The following is a 12,748-nucleotide window of genomic DNA, read 5'->3' as shown; positions in this document are numbered from 1 at the left end:
GCCCCCCACAGAGAATCGCTTGCCTAGCCTGACGACAGTGGACAAAGAAAACCAACAGGGTTCAAGTTTCCTCTCGGAGAAGGCTAGGAAGGCGGCTCCTTCCCCTACCTTGGCTGTTGTCAGGGAAGTGGGACCCGGTCAGGAGTATGCAAAGCAAGCGCCAGTCCCCGGGCAGCCGCTCTGAGGGGCAGCTGGGACTCCGCCAAGGTCCAACGCCCAAGGGACTTTGCATTTTACCGCCGCTTCCTTGCTCACCGCCGTCTGCGGAGGAGGGAGGAGACCCCAGATGAGGTGGTCTGGCCTGAGAAGGTGCTCGCCCACCCACCACAGTTTTTGTCAACTCGCTGAAGGCCCTTTTCTGAAGACAGGCTCCCGCCAAAGGCCAAAGACTTGCTCTAGAATATCCTCTTGCTGGAACCTAGAAAACTTGAAATGCAGTCCGGACCCTCTCCTCAAAAAAGGGTCATTTGGTACAGACTGGACTGGCCATGGCCACTGGCGTGTCCACATGAAACATCATTTCCCAAGAGATCAGCGTTGGAATGGGCGGGCTCGGTCCAGCAGCCTGCCCTCCCCAGTGGGGGCAGGCCTCGTCCTCACCCCTGTGGCTGAGGGCCTGAATATTCAGAAAGGCTGAAGGTGGAGGAAGGAGGAACTCACCCCTTTTTTGATTGAGCTGGGACACCTCCCCATCTCCAGCCTTCGGCCTGGGGTTTACACCGTTGGCGTCCCTGGTTCCCAGGCCTTGGGCCTGACACCGAAGGGTTCCTTCCACGGGTCTTACTAGGGGTCCAGCTTGCAGATGGCACGGCACGGCACCTGTCCGCCTCTATGATGCCTCACAGTAAATCTCCATATTGATCTTTCTTTTTTCTTTTTTTTTAAGTTTGTACTTTTTTAAAGATTTTATTTATTTATTTTTAGAGTGGGAAGGGAGGGGGAGAGAGAGAGAAACATCAATGTGCGGTTGCTGGGGGCAGTGGCCTGCAACCCAGGCATGTGCCCTGACTGGGAATCGAACCTGCGACACTTTGGTTCGCAGCCCGCACTCAATCCACTGAGCTACGCCAGCCAGGGCTATATTGATCTCTCTTTATTCGTGGCTATGATTTATATGTAGTAAATGCCAATAAGCCGTGTGTGTATGAACCTCATGTTTCTGTTCCCCCGGAGAACCCTGACTAATAGAGAAACTTGGGCGGGGAGTGGCCATGGAACTGGGTCATGGGTGGAGACAGGAGGAGTTTGGAGAAGCCACGCTTTAACTGGAGACAGCCTTGCTGCCACGGAAGAGCCTCCGTCTTCTCCGAGGGCCCCTGAGGGGCGTGACCGGGACGCTGGCAGAAACATGGACGGTCGCGGCCATTCTGCTAAGGTCGCAGACGGAAATTCGGAACACGTTCCTGGAAACTGGAGGAAAGGGGCTTCTGGTAACAAAGTGGCAAAGACCCCGTGTTCCAGTGTTCTCGGGAAGGCAGAGCTTGCCAGCAATGGAGCTGGTTATTGAAAGCGTTTAAAAAGTGTCAAAGGCATGGCTTGGCTCCTGCTGACTGCTCATAGGAAAGTTCTAAGAGAAAGGAATGACTTAAAAGACGGGATTGTTAAGCAAACAGGAAGCAGAATGTAACGACTTGGGGAACTCGCAACCTATACTGCATGCTGCCAAAGCGGCCACTTGGGACGCTCTGCAATGAGCACAGGTGTGAACTGGAGCTCAGCCAGCCACCCCCAGAGGAAAACTTCCGCTCTGCCCCGAAGGAGGAGGTGGGAAGGGATAGAGGAAGGCTGTCGGACCTCGAGGTTTTTGCAGGATGACACCATACAGTTATTTGGCCAAGACCACGTGCTATCTGCAACACAAGGGAAGAAATGATTCCTAAGGCGATTCAGACAGCCTACGGCTGCTTCCTTGGTTTCAGAAGAAGGGACCATTGCTTCCAAGAGGCCAGACGGCCTCCGCCCAGAGCCGTTCGGACAGGGCTACCCAGAACCGCGGAGACGGGGCTTCTGGGCAGAGCCCTGGGGGCTGACAACTGCCCTGGAACCGCAGGGAGGCACCTCCACCCTAGTGAGTCAGGGAGGGGGGTTCCTGTCCTGGTGGCCTGAGGGGCAGAGCCTGGAGCCAACACAGATGATTCAGGAGCCCGGAGATCTCATGGATTTCCTTGCTGGGTCTTCAGACTTCCTGGGGACCCGTCACCCCTACCTCCTTCCCTGTTTCTCCCTTTGAGAATGCGGCCTGTCTAGCGCCTGCCCCACCCCGCACTTGGGAGCACGTGACTTGTGCAAGTTCATGGGGTCACAGCTGCCTCTGGAGGAACCCCGCTGGGAGTCCCACCCGTGCCTGATTTGGGTGGTACTCAGCCGCGATTTGGGCTGTGGACTGTAGAGGTGATGCTGGGATGAGTTAAGACATGTAGGCGTCTGGAGAAGGAATGAGCGTGTATCACGTATAAGGAGGACATGAATTTGGGGGGTGGGGGGTGCAGTGGCATAATGTCATGGACTAAATGTTTGTGTCCTCCCCAAAACTCATAGGTTAACCCCTACTCCCCAGTGTGACAGCACGGGCGAGACAAGGCCATGAGGCTGACGCCCTTGGGGATGGGATGGGGGGGTCTTCTAAGAGTCACCAGGGAAGATGCGTCCTCCCTGCTCCTCGCCACGGGAGGACGCAACGAAGAGCCAGCCGTCTGCACCCCGGAAGAGGCCTCTCACAGGCCCTGGCCATGCTGGGCCCCCGGGCTTGGGTTTCCAGCCTCCGGGACCCTGAAGAAGACATTTAGGTTGCTTGTAAGCCACCCAGTCTGTGGCGTCCTGTTATACCTGAACTAAGCCAGTCAGTCGGCCATGAAAGAAGTTTCCAGAGCCCCTGTGGAGGGTAGGATTTCACTGTTGTTCCTGTTCGACTTTGAGAGTCTCCTCCTGCTCTATGCCTGTTAAACAAGTGCGATCCTGGCCCCAACACAGCTGTCCCTCAGCCACACTCAGACCCGCCCCAGCCCGCCCTCATCTCACCCCCAGACACGCCCACGCCCCTTCGTTCCCCTCCCCTCCACCCCGTCCATGGAGCCCCGACCGCTCCCCCGACCTCCACCTCTGCGGCCTAGGCTACCCCGGCACCTCTCCAAGTTGTGGTCCCCAAGCGCCCACTCTCCAACCCCCTCAGGCCAACCTCCCACAGCACCCAGGGCGAACTCGTAAAAATACAAATTTGCCTGGCTGGCATAGCTCAGTGGATTGAGCGCGGGCTGCGAACCAAAGCATCACAGGTTCAATTCCCAGTCAGGGTACATGGCTGGGTTGCAGGCCATGACCCCCAGCAACCACACATTGATGTTTCTCTCTCTATCTCCCTCTCTTCCCTCTCTAAAAATAAATAAATAAAATCTTTTAAAAAATACAAATTTGACCATATTATTCTCCTGAACGTGTATAATAAACCAAACTCTCAATGTTTGCTGCCGAAAGCCGTTCCTCTCACTGTCTCCTGCATCCCTTCAAGTAGCTGAGGCTCGAACCCTTGCTATCGCCCCCGATGTTTCTCTTCCCCCACAGCCCCCCAGCCATCCCGCCACCCTGGGGCTGGGCTCTCCCTCCAGACCACAGCTCCTGGTTCCCAGGAGACGTGTCAGCCCCCAGGGTCCACACCACCCTTGTTTCTGGCCGAGACCACTCGAAACAGCCCAGGAGCTGGTCTCCCCCTCCCACCTGGGCTGCTCTTCGGCTGTCCTCGCCCCAGGGACAATGGGATCCCCACCTGTGCCATCTTTCAACCTGTCCTCCCCCCGGGGACAATGGGATCCTTTGTAAGGGGAAGCCAGACCGTGTTTCTTCAACGGCTCTGCGTCTCAGACATCTGCACACCCACAAGGGCTCAGCGGACCTGGCCCCGGCTCACCAGGGCCACCACCTCCGAGACAGCCCCAGCAAGACCGGCTGGCTGCCTTTACGGATGGAACTCTCGGTGCGCTCACGGCAGGCTGCGCGTGCGAACGGCTTCCCAGGGGAGATCGCCCTGTCGGCACTTGCTCCTGCTTCACCCAGGGCCTTGCCTGCCCGTCCCAGCGACCCCTGGCCTCATGCTCACTCCGACCAACCCCGTCCGGGGTGCTTCTCGCAGCATCCTCCGCCAAAGAGTTGCTATGGACAGAACTGAATGTTTCGAACGCGACCACCTCACCGAGAAGCGGAAAGGCGCATTTCGTTTTCGGACCCGGGAGAGCCAGGCCGCAGGGGCCTTGGCTGCGGTCAAAGGCCAGGCAGGGTGCCCAGCTTTTTCCCCGACGAGGACTCTGCCGCCTCTGGCCTAAACAGCACTGCATTCAAGAAAAATTTGAACGGTGTAAGTGAACAGAGTTTCCCCGGAGTGTCGGGATGGTCTAACAGACTTTGAAAAGTGCAGCCGTCCCTGGCTGGCGTAGCTCAGTGGATTGAGCGCGGGCTGGGAACCAAAGTGTCACAGGTTCGATTCCCAGCCAGGGCACATGCCTGGGTTGCAGGCCATGACCCCCAGCAACCGCACATTGATGTCTTTCTCTCTCTCCCCCTTCCCTCTCTAAAAGTAAATAAATAAAATCTTTAAAAATATATTAAAAAGAAAGAAAGAAAGAAAAGTGCAGCCAAAAGGGTGGTGGCGATCTCCCTAGCTGTTCCACGGACCTGGAGAGAAGCCGGCTGGAGATTGGCAGGCTGAGGACCAGCGGACAGAACCCATTGCACTGCCAGGAAAACTGAGTCAGGGTGGGCAGCACAGAGCGCTGGGGGGCCACACACCTGACAGAAGCTGCCAGATCGCCACCTACAAAAAGTGGCAGCGTCTCCTATGCCGCCCACAAGATTTAAGGCCCACCGAGGGTCATCTCTCCCAGGGCTCTGGGCGGTATTTGGGACACAGTCCCGCCCAGCGGGCACTGGGGCCGGTGGCCACAGCAGCTGGCACGTGACTGTGGACCTTTGCTCTAGGTTCTGAAGCTGGACCTGAGGACACAGAAATAACGGGGGTTCAATGATTAATCCACATCTGAGAACCGGTGGCCAAACACAGTGAGTTAGAAGATGGCAATTCTGTCTAGCTTCTTAAATCATAATTCGTTTTTAAATTTTTTAAAAATATGGTTATTGATTTTGGAGAGAAGAAGCAGGGGTGGGGGAGAGAGAGAAACAATGTGAGAGAAACATCGATCAGTTGCCTTCTGTACGCACCCAGGCCGGGGATCAGGCCCACAACCCAGGCGTGTGCCCGGACTGGGAATTGAACCCCCAACCTTCTGGGGTGTGGGATGACACTCCAACTGAGCCACCCTATCCAGGGCATCAATTGTAATGTTTTGTGTGAGTGTGTGCGTGTGAGTGTGTAAAACATCCCAGTGTCTCACGGGTGACATATCAGCCTGATGTTCGGTGTGTTTAAGCTACCCATCTCGCTAATGCGGCTCCAAGGTCATGACCTGGAACCCTATGAAGACCGAAAGCTGGGCTCAGCCTCTCGGCCGAAATAACATCCTTCCCAAGAAACACCTGAACACTTTCATTCGAGTCCTTGCGATTCATTCACTCACTCACTCACTCTTTCCACCACCATTCAACTCGGGGGCACACGGAGGCCCGTCGGGAACTGCTCACAGTCCCGTGGCCTGTGCGTTGCGTGTGCGTGTGTTTCCTAGCCCACACGTGTCACTGCAGCCCAGTCCCTCTTCTGTTGGCTGGGGTGCAGCCCCTCGGGGCCAGGCGTGGAGGACTCGGGGTATGAATGGGGCGCCGGGAGCCCCAGGAGCAGGGACGTGTCCAGGTGACTCACCCTCCGACTCCCAGGTGGCGAGGAGGAGGGAAGAACGAGCCGGCTCCGCACGTTTCGAGGAACCAAGCGTGCACGCCCCTCCCATCCCCACCCCCGGCAGGCCGTGGACCCACATGATGCCCGCCTCTGCTCGAAAACCAGCAAGCCCCCTTCCCCTTGTGACCGGGCAGCGGGGGGGAACCTGACCCCGGGGGAGCTTACGCCCATGCACAATATGACAGGACCTAAGAGCTCCTTTCCCCAAGTCACTGCGAATTAGACCTCCCACGAGCACATACGAGAGACCCCAAAATACTGTTCCCTCCCCTTCCTTTCTGCACACCCGCTTGGACTCGCGAAGGATGGGAGGGGCGGGAGGAAGGGAAAGCGAGTAAGCACGGGACTGGACATGTTCGTGGGGAGCTGACACGTGCTCACGGAACACACACCCCCTCACGGGTGGGGAGGGGGGCCGGGAACCGCCTCATCACGCGTCACACGTCACACGTCACACAGACACCTGGGAGAATCTCAGCATCAAGCATCCATTCCGATGGGCGCCGTTTCGCGCTGCTCGGGCTGACAGAGATCACACAGCAGCGCTGGGGAGGGCGTGGGGACACGAGACCTGTCCCCCGTGTGTGGACGTGTGAGGGGGCACAAGCCTTGCAGGGTGACTCTGGCCCCATCTATCAGACTAAAATCCCATATGTTTTTGGCCCAGTGGGTCCGTCGGCGTGGGCTGCCTGCCCTGACGGAAGGCCACCGACGAGGCGGTGTAAACAGCAGGAACGGACCTTCTCACGGTTCTGGAGGCGAGAAGTCCAAGGTCAGGGTGCTGTCGAGGCTGGTCTCCCGTGAACCTCTCTTCCTGGCTCCCGGAGGGCGCCTTTGCCCTGCGTCCTCATCTGAGAGCAGGACGCAGAAGGAGAGCGACCTCTGGTGTCTGTTCCTCTTCGTGTGAGGGCACCGTCTGACCGCGTCAGGGCCCCACCCTTGCACCCTCCTGACAGCATTTCACTGTGACTTCCTCCCCACAGCCCCATCTCCCAATGCAGTCCCGGGGGGCGGGGCGGTAGGGCTTCGACAGACGAATGGGGGCGTGTCCTAATACAGCTCGTAACACCCAGCGAACCCAGTGCCAGAAATTCGCCCGACCTACGTGTTCGCCTGTGCGCATGGAAGTCGTTAAATAAGAACGCCGATTGCAGCTGCATTGTCCGTAACGGCGCCAAATGGTGAGAGACCTAACCAGCCCTCAAGAGGGCGCCACTGAAACAAATCGAGATCCACATCAAGTCGCTACAATATTGGCACGCAGCTGTTGACATGAGCGAAGCTGCCCTCCACGTGTCCACGTGGAGAACTCACTAGACTATTACGTGTAGGAAGCAAGGTGCAGAACGGTATGCAGAATAAAATCCAGTGTCTGTTAAAAAGCAGCTTAAGCACCAGTGTTTTCTGGATGGACTTATGAGGAACCGCTGACAGCCATTCCCGCGGAGGACTGGGCTGGGAGCCGGGGCCTGGGAATGTCTTCCTCCCTCCCTCTCTGCCCTGTCTGTGCTCTGCCCACCTCCCGGCCAGCAGAGGGGACACTGAAGTAAGATTCACGTAACAGAACACTCCCCATTTTAACCATCGTTAAGCGTACAATTCAGTGGCACTTAGTAGCTTCACGGAGCCACACAGCCCACAGCTCTGCCCGGTCCCAGACACTTCCATCATCCCGAACGGGCAGCCCCTAACCTGCTTTCGTCTGCACCAATCTGTCTGCTTCGAAGACATGCTCCTACCAGGGGACATGGTCTGGCTCGGTTCACTGAGGGTGATGTTGTCACGGTTCCTCCACATCACAGCATGTGCCCACACGTCACTTTTTTAAAGATTTTATTTATTTATTTTTTTGGAGAGGGAAGAGGGGGAAGAGAGAGAGAGAGAGATCAATGTGTGGTTGCTGGGTGCCGTGGCCTGCAGCCCAGGCCTGTGCCCTAACTGGGAATCGAACCTGCGATGCCTGGTTTGCAGCCCGAGCTCCCTCAATCCACTGAGCTACGCCAGCCAGGGCCGCCACTCCTTTCTTTAAGGCTGAGTTAGACTTCACCGTAGGAAGGTGCTATATTTAGCTTGGCCGCTGATCCAGTTAACGGGCATTTGGATTGTTGCCACCTCTCGGCTACTGTGCCTAGTACCTGCCAGGAGCATTTGTGTATAAGCTGTTTTTCGAAAACCTGTTTTAGGTCCTTGGGGGGGTACAGACCTGGGAGTGGGGTTGCTGGGTCACGTGGAAATTCTATATTTGATTTCTGGGTGTCGGCTACCTTTTAGTTTGTTTAAATATTTAGTTACACGCCACAGATGAGACTGGAGAGAGCAGGTCCTTGGAAGGTCTTCTCGGGCAGCCTCTGTCTGACGGAGGACACCGTTTATCTTCATTAAAGGCAGTAATCGGGTTGGACAGTCTATTTTGTCTCTGGGCCTGCGAAGTGTCTGCTGTGAGAGGAACAGCCAGCGGTCCTCGCTGTTGAAATGAACCGAAACAGTCTATCTGCCTCAAAAGGATACAAGTGTACTTGATACTTGTATTTTTGATAACACTAACGTCCTCAAAGAAGACATAATGCAAAGACACTAATTATTCCGACTTTTAGAGAGCGTTCGAGGGTTCGCTAGTTTATTTAAAAAATAACTACGGAGCACTTCACGCCCATTAGGATGGCTATTATCAAAATGCAGGAAATCACAAACGTCGTCGCAGACGTGGAGAAATCGCAACACTTGCAGACCGCGGATGGGAATGCGAAAGGGTGCAGCCGCTGTGGCAGACAGTGCGGCAGTTCCTTGGCCGGGGGAGGGGGAGGAAGCACTACCACGTGACAGCAGTTCCACCCCAAAGGGGCTGAAATCAGACATCTGAGTAGACAGCTACACGCCCACGTTCACCATCGCGGCATCATCCGCAACGGCCCACCGCCAGGGGGCGGAAGCGAGGGCCGAGGCAACCCCAGCGCCCATCAGCAGGTGAGCGGATAAACCCAACGTGGCTGGAGTCTTCTTCGGCCTTAAAGAGGGAGCGGATCCATTCCCCGACGCGGCTGAACCGTGAAGACACATTGCTAGCTGAAATAAGGATGTGATTCCACGCGTATGAGGTGCCCAGAGTGGTCGGGTCACAGAGACGGAGAGCGGAGTGAAGGGAACTTCCCCACCGGCAGCGGGGAGGTTAATTAATGTTTGATCGGGCGGAGTTTCAGCGCGGGAAACGGAGCAGCGCGCGTCTGCAGAGGGTCAGCGGGGACATGGGCACAGCGAGGTCAACGCCCTCAGGGCCACTGAACTGTGCGTTTAAAAAAGGCTGAAACGGCGAACCTGTGTTGTGTGTTTGACACGCCACACACACAGAGAAACACACAAAAGTAACAAAAATAACGGCTGAGCCCCTACTAAGGACGCTGAGGGTACAGCAGTGAACGGAACCCTGCCTTTCTAGAATTTACTGTCCAGTAGAGGAGGGAAACAATAAAAAGTAAAAATTCAATACACACACTCTAAGATGCGTATCTCTACAAATACAGACAGGATCTTTTTAAAGTGCAGGTGGGGGTTTTGTTCCGCGCTGTCCGCACTGCATGCTGGAGACGCCTCAAGGTCAGTGCAGGCGGACCCACTTCGCCCTCCAGTTCTCCCTCCGCGCGGAGTCCCCCCGTGGGACTGTGGGACTGTGACTCGGCCACACACCCCCGCCCCAGGGCGGGTGTTCCGGCAGTTCGCCGTCTGTTGCTATTACAAGGACTACTCCAGGGAAGGTCTCTGCAGAAGCCAGTGCCACCTACCTCTCACAAACAGGCTTTTAAAAAAAAAATCAAATTGTGTATTTTTAAAAAGATTTTATTTATTCATTTTTAGAGAGAGGGGAAGAGGAGAGAGGGAGAGAAACATCAGCGTGTGGTTGCCTCTCATGCGCCCCCTACTGGGGACCTGGCCCACAACCCAGGCATGTGCCCTGACTGGGAATCTAAATGGCAACCCTTGGGTTCACAGCCTATACTCAATCCACTGAGCTACACCAGCCAGGGTGTAAAAGCAGGCTTTTGAATAACAACTTTATCTTTATTTTTTATTTCATTTTTATTTTTTTAAAAGATTTTATTTATTTATTTTTAGAGAAGGAAGGGAGGGAGGGAGAGAGAGAAACATCAATGTGCAAGGTTTCTGGGGGCCGTGGCCTGCAACCCAAGCATGTGCCCTGACTGGGAATAGAACCTGCGACACTTTGGTTCCGCAGTCCACGCTCAATCCACTGAGCTACGCCAGCCAGGCTTATTTTTATTTTTAAAATTCACCCCCAGATCCATCCAAGTCATCAAGGCGACCCCCCACCTTGACAGATGCCAGCTTGTCCACCTCTCACAGCCGCTGTCTCTCCCGGACGCCAACGGAGGTTCTCGACCCGGGGGCATTGCCCTGACTTCCCAGCGTTTCGTCTCATTCCTGTGAGAACCGAGCGTGTGGCTTTTCAACGGCAGCTGCACGGGAAGCTCAACCAGGGTTTCCATCCCCGCTCACGTGGATCGCATTTCAAAAATTAGCCGTGCCGGTCGCTGTGTGGGCCTCCGAACCCCCCTACAGGTCCGAGAGCGAGGGGGCAAGGTGCCCTCTGGGCTCTGCTGCCTGAGTAACGGGCGGTGGAGACCCGGCAGGGTGGGCAGCGCCCCCCAGTGTCTCCGGCAGCGTTTCTAGTGCTCGTGTGTGTCCGTGCTGACACGTACACCGTTCTGATCCCAAGTGGATCTTGATCCACCACCAAGTTAGTTTCGATTAAACAGAGATTTGGGCCGACGTCAGCGATTTTTGTATCTGTGGAAGGAAGTTAGTCTGATAAATAATGGAAATGAGAATTATCTTCCACCCCGAGGCAAGAGAGCTAAGCTCATCGCCCCGCACGCTGGCTGGCGCTGCCCCGTGGGCACAGGTCACGCATAAAACTCTTACACACCCGGAATGCACACGGACGGACCTAGACGTCTTACACACACACACACACACACACACACACACTTGTTTCCCCCCTGAAACACAACTTACACATGTCTTGTGTTGCTTTGGGCTCCTCCCAGAAGCAGACACGGAGCCACCGTCTCCATGGGCAGAGGGGAGGTGGGGGCGGGGGGGCAGCGGCAGAGCCTTTGTTTCCAAGCAGGGGCCACCGGGAGTCACTAGAAGCGGCTCCTGCGGGAGAACTCTGGCGCCCCCTGGCGACCGCAGAGCCGTGGTCGCCAGGGGGCAAGGGCACCAGGCATTTGTACACCTCCTCCCCTCCCCCAGCGCGGATGCAGGGATGGGGGCGGTGCTTCATCCGCTCCTCCTGCTTCTGCCGGTCAGCATGTGCGCAGCAGCCGGGCAGGGTGGGCGGCTGGGAGCCAGGCTAGGGTGCACCCCCGCGGTAAGGGTGAGAAGGCAGGCATGCAGGACCCAGCTCCGGCCTCATCTCTTCCTGAAACCTCCAAGTTCAACGGTCTCCTCTGCTCCCTCCAGAGTTTATCAGGCTGCCCAAATTACTACACAGCCTCCCAGGCAAGGACGCGCAAGGCCCCTGGAAGGCGGGGAGGCGTGGTGCCTTGCTCGCCCCCCAGCGGGCGGGAAAGAGGGTGGTGTGCCGGCGCTCCCTGACACGCTACCTCACCCACGGAAGCCTCCTTAAGGCTCTGAAGCAGCCTCGGACACAGGAGATTTCTCAGGGTCCTGCTGGTTGTTTTTCTTTCTGAAGGTAAAGAGAAGGAATCTAGGCCAATTTACGGAATTAAAAATATAACGCTCTAAATAAGTGTACGGGTCCAAGGGTGATGGGTGCTGCAGGAGAAAAATACAGCAAGGTGGGCAGGGCGGGTGTGGGGAGCGCTCCTTCGGAGCGGGGCTGGGGGAGGGCTCTCTGGTATTACACATACTTACACAACGATCTGCAAGTGTATCTTTGCTACCCTTCAGTAATTCGGGTTCTTGGACCCATCACCGCACAGATACATCCACACAAGCACCCGATGAGTCACAGCCACTCTGCAGCAGCAGCAGCAGCAGACTGGCTGCTGTTCAGATGCCCGTGTCTGTAAGATACATTTGTACAGCGTTTGGGCGAGGTGCTGTTTGGGGTTACACAAATACTAGCTCCTTTAACCCTCAACAACACACCTCCTAAGCGGCTGATGTCAGCATCCCCTCTTTCAGGAGGGGACACTGAGGAAGAGAGAGGAAGTCCAAGGTAACACGGAGAGGGGGAGGGGGAGTCAGGACTTGAACCCAGGCTTCCTGGCCCCGGGGTCGGGGCTCTAGACCTGGATGAAGAGTGGCCTCCCTCTCTCAGGGCAGACGGATTCAATGATGGTTCCAAGCCCCCACCGGGATGGCTCGGTTGTTTGGGCCACAAAGCAAAAGGCCAAGGGTTGATTCTGGGTCAGGGCCCCTGCTAGGTGGAGGGCTCAGGTGAGAGGCAGCTGATGGATGTTGCTCTCTCCACTGGATGTTTCTATCCCTCTCTTTCTCCCTCCCTCTCTCTTAAATTACGGTCCCAACCCTTCAGTGCGGTTCCATGGAGCTGCTAAAAGCGTGGGACAGGTCTGCATACGCTGATGTAGGAGTCTCTCTAGGGTATAAACACACAACGCCAAGGCACTGAACAGTACGAACAGCCCCACTGCTATTCGTGCACCAGACAGGAGAGGAAAACAAGTGCATGGTTCACTGCACAAACAGCGTCTCTGGGAGGGGCACGCAGAGCTGGCAGGGGCCCTTCTGGGGAGAGGAACTGGGAGATGGAAAAACTTCCAAGGCTCAACTTCTGGCTTTCGTTTTGTTTTTTTTTAAAAAGATTTTATTTATTTTTAGAGAGGGAAGGGAGGGAGGGAGAGAGAGAGAGAGAGAGAGAGAGAGAGAGAGACATCAATGTACGGTTGCTGGGGGCCGTGGCCTGCAACC

This window comes from Phyllostomus discolor, chromosome 12 (genome assembly GCF_004126475.2).
Source record: "Phyllostomus discolor isolate MPI-MPIP mPhyDis1 chromosome 12, mPhyDis1.pri.v3, whole genome shotgun sequence".
Lineage (NCBI taxonomy): Eukaryota > Metazoa > Chordata > Mammalia > Chiroptera > Phyllostomidae > Phyllostomus > Phyllostomus discolor.
The sequence above is the reverse complement of the archived record's forward strand: the minus strand, read 5'-3'. Positions refer to the sequence as shown.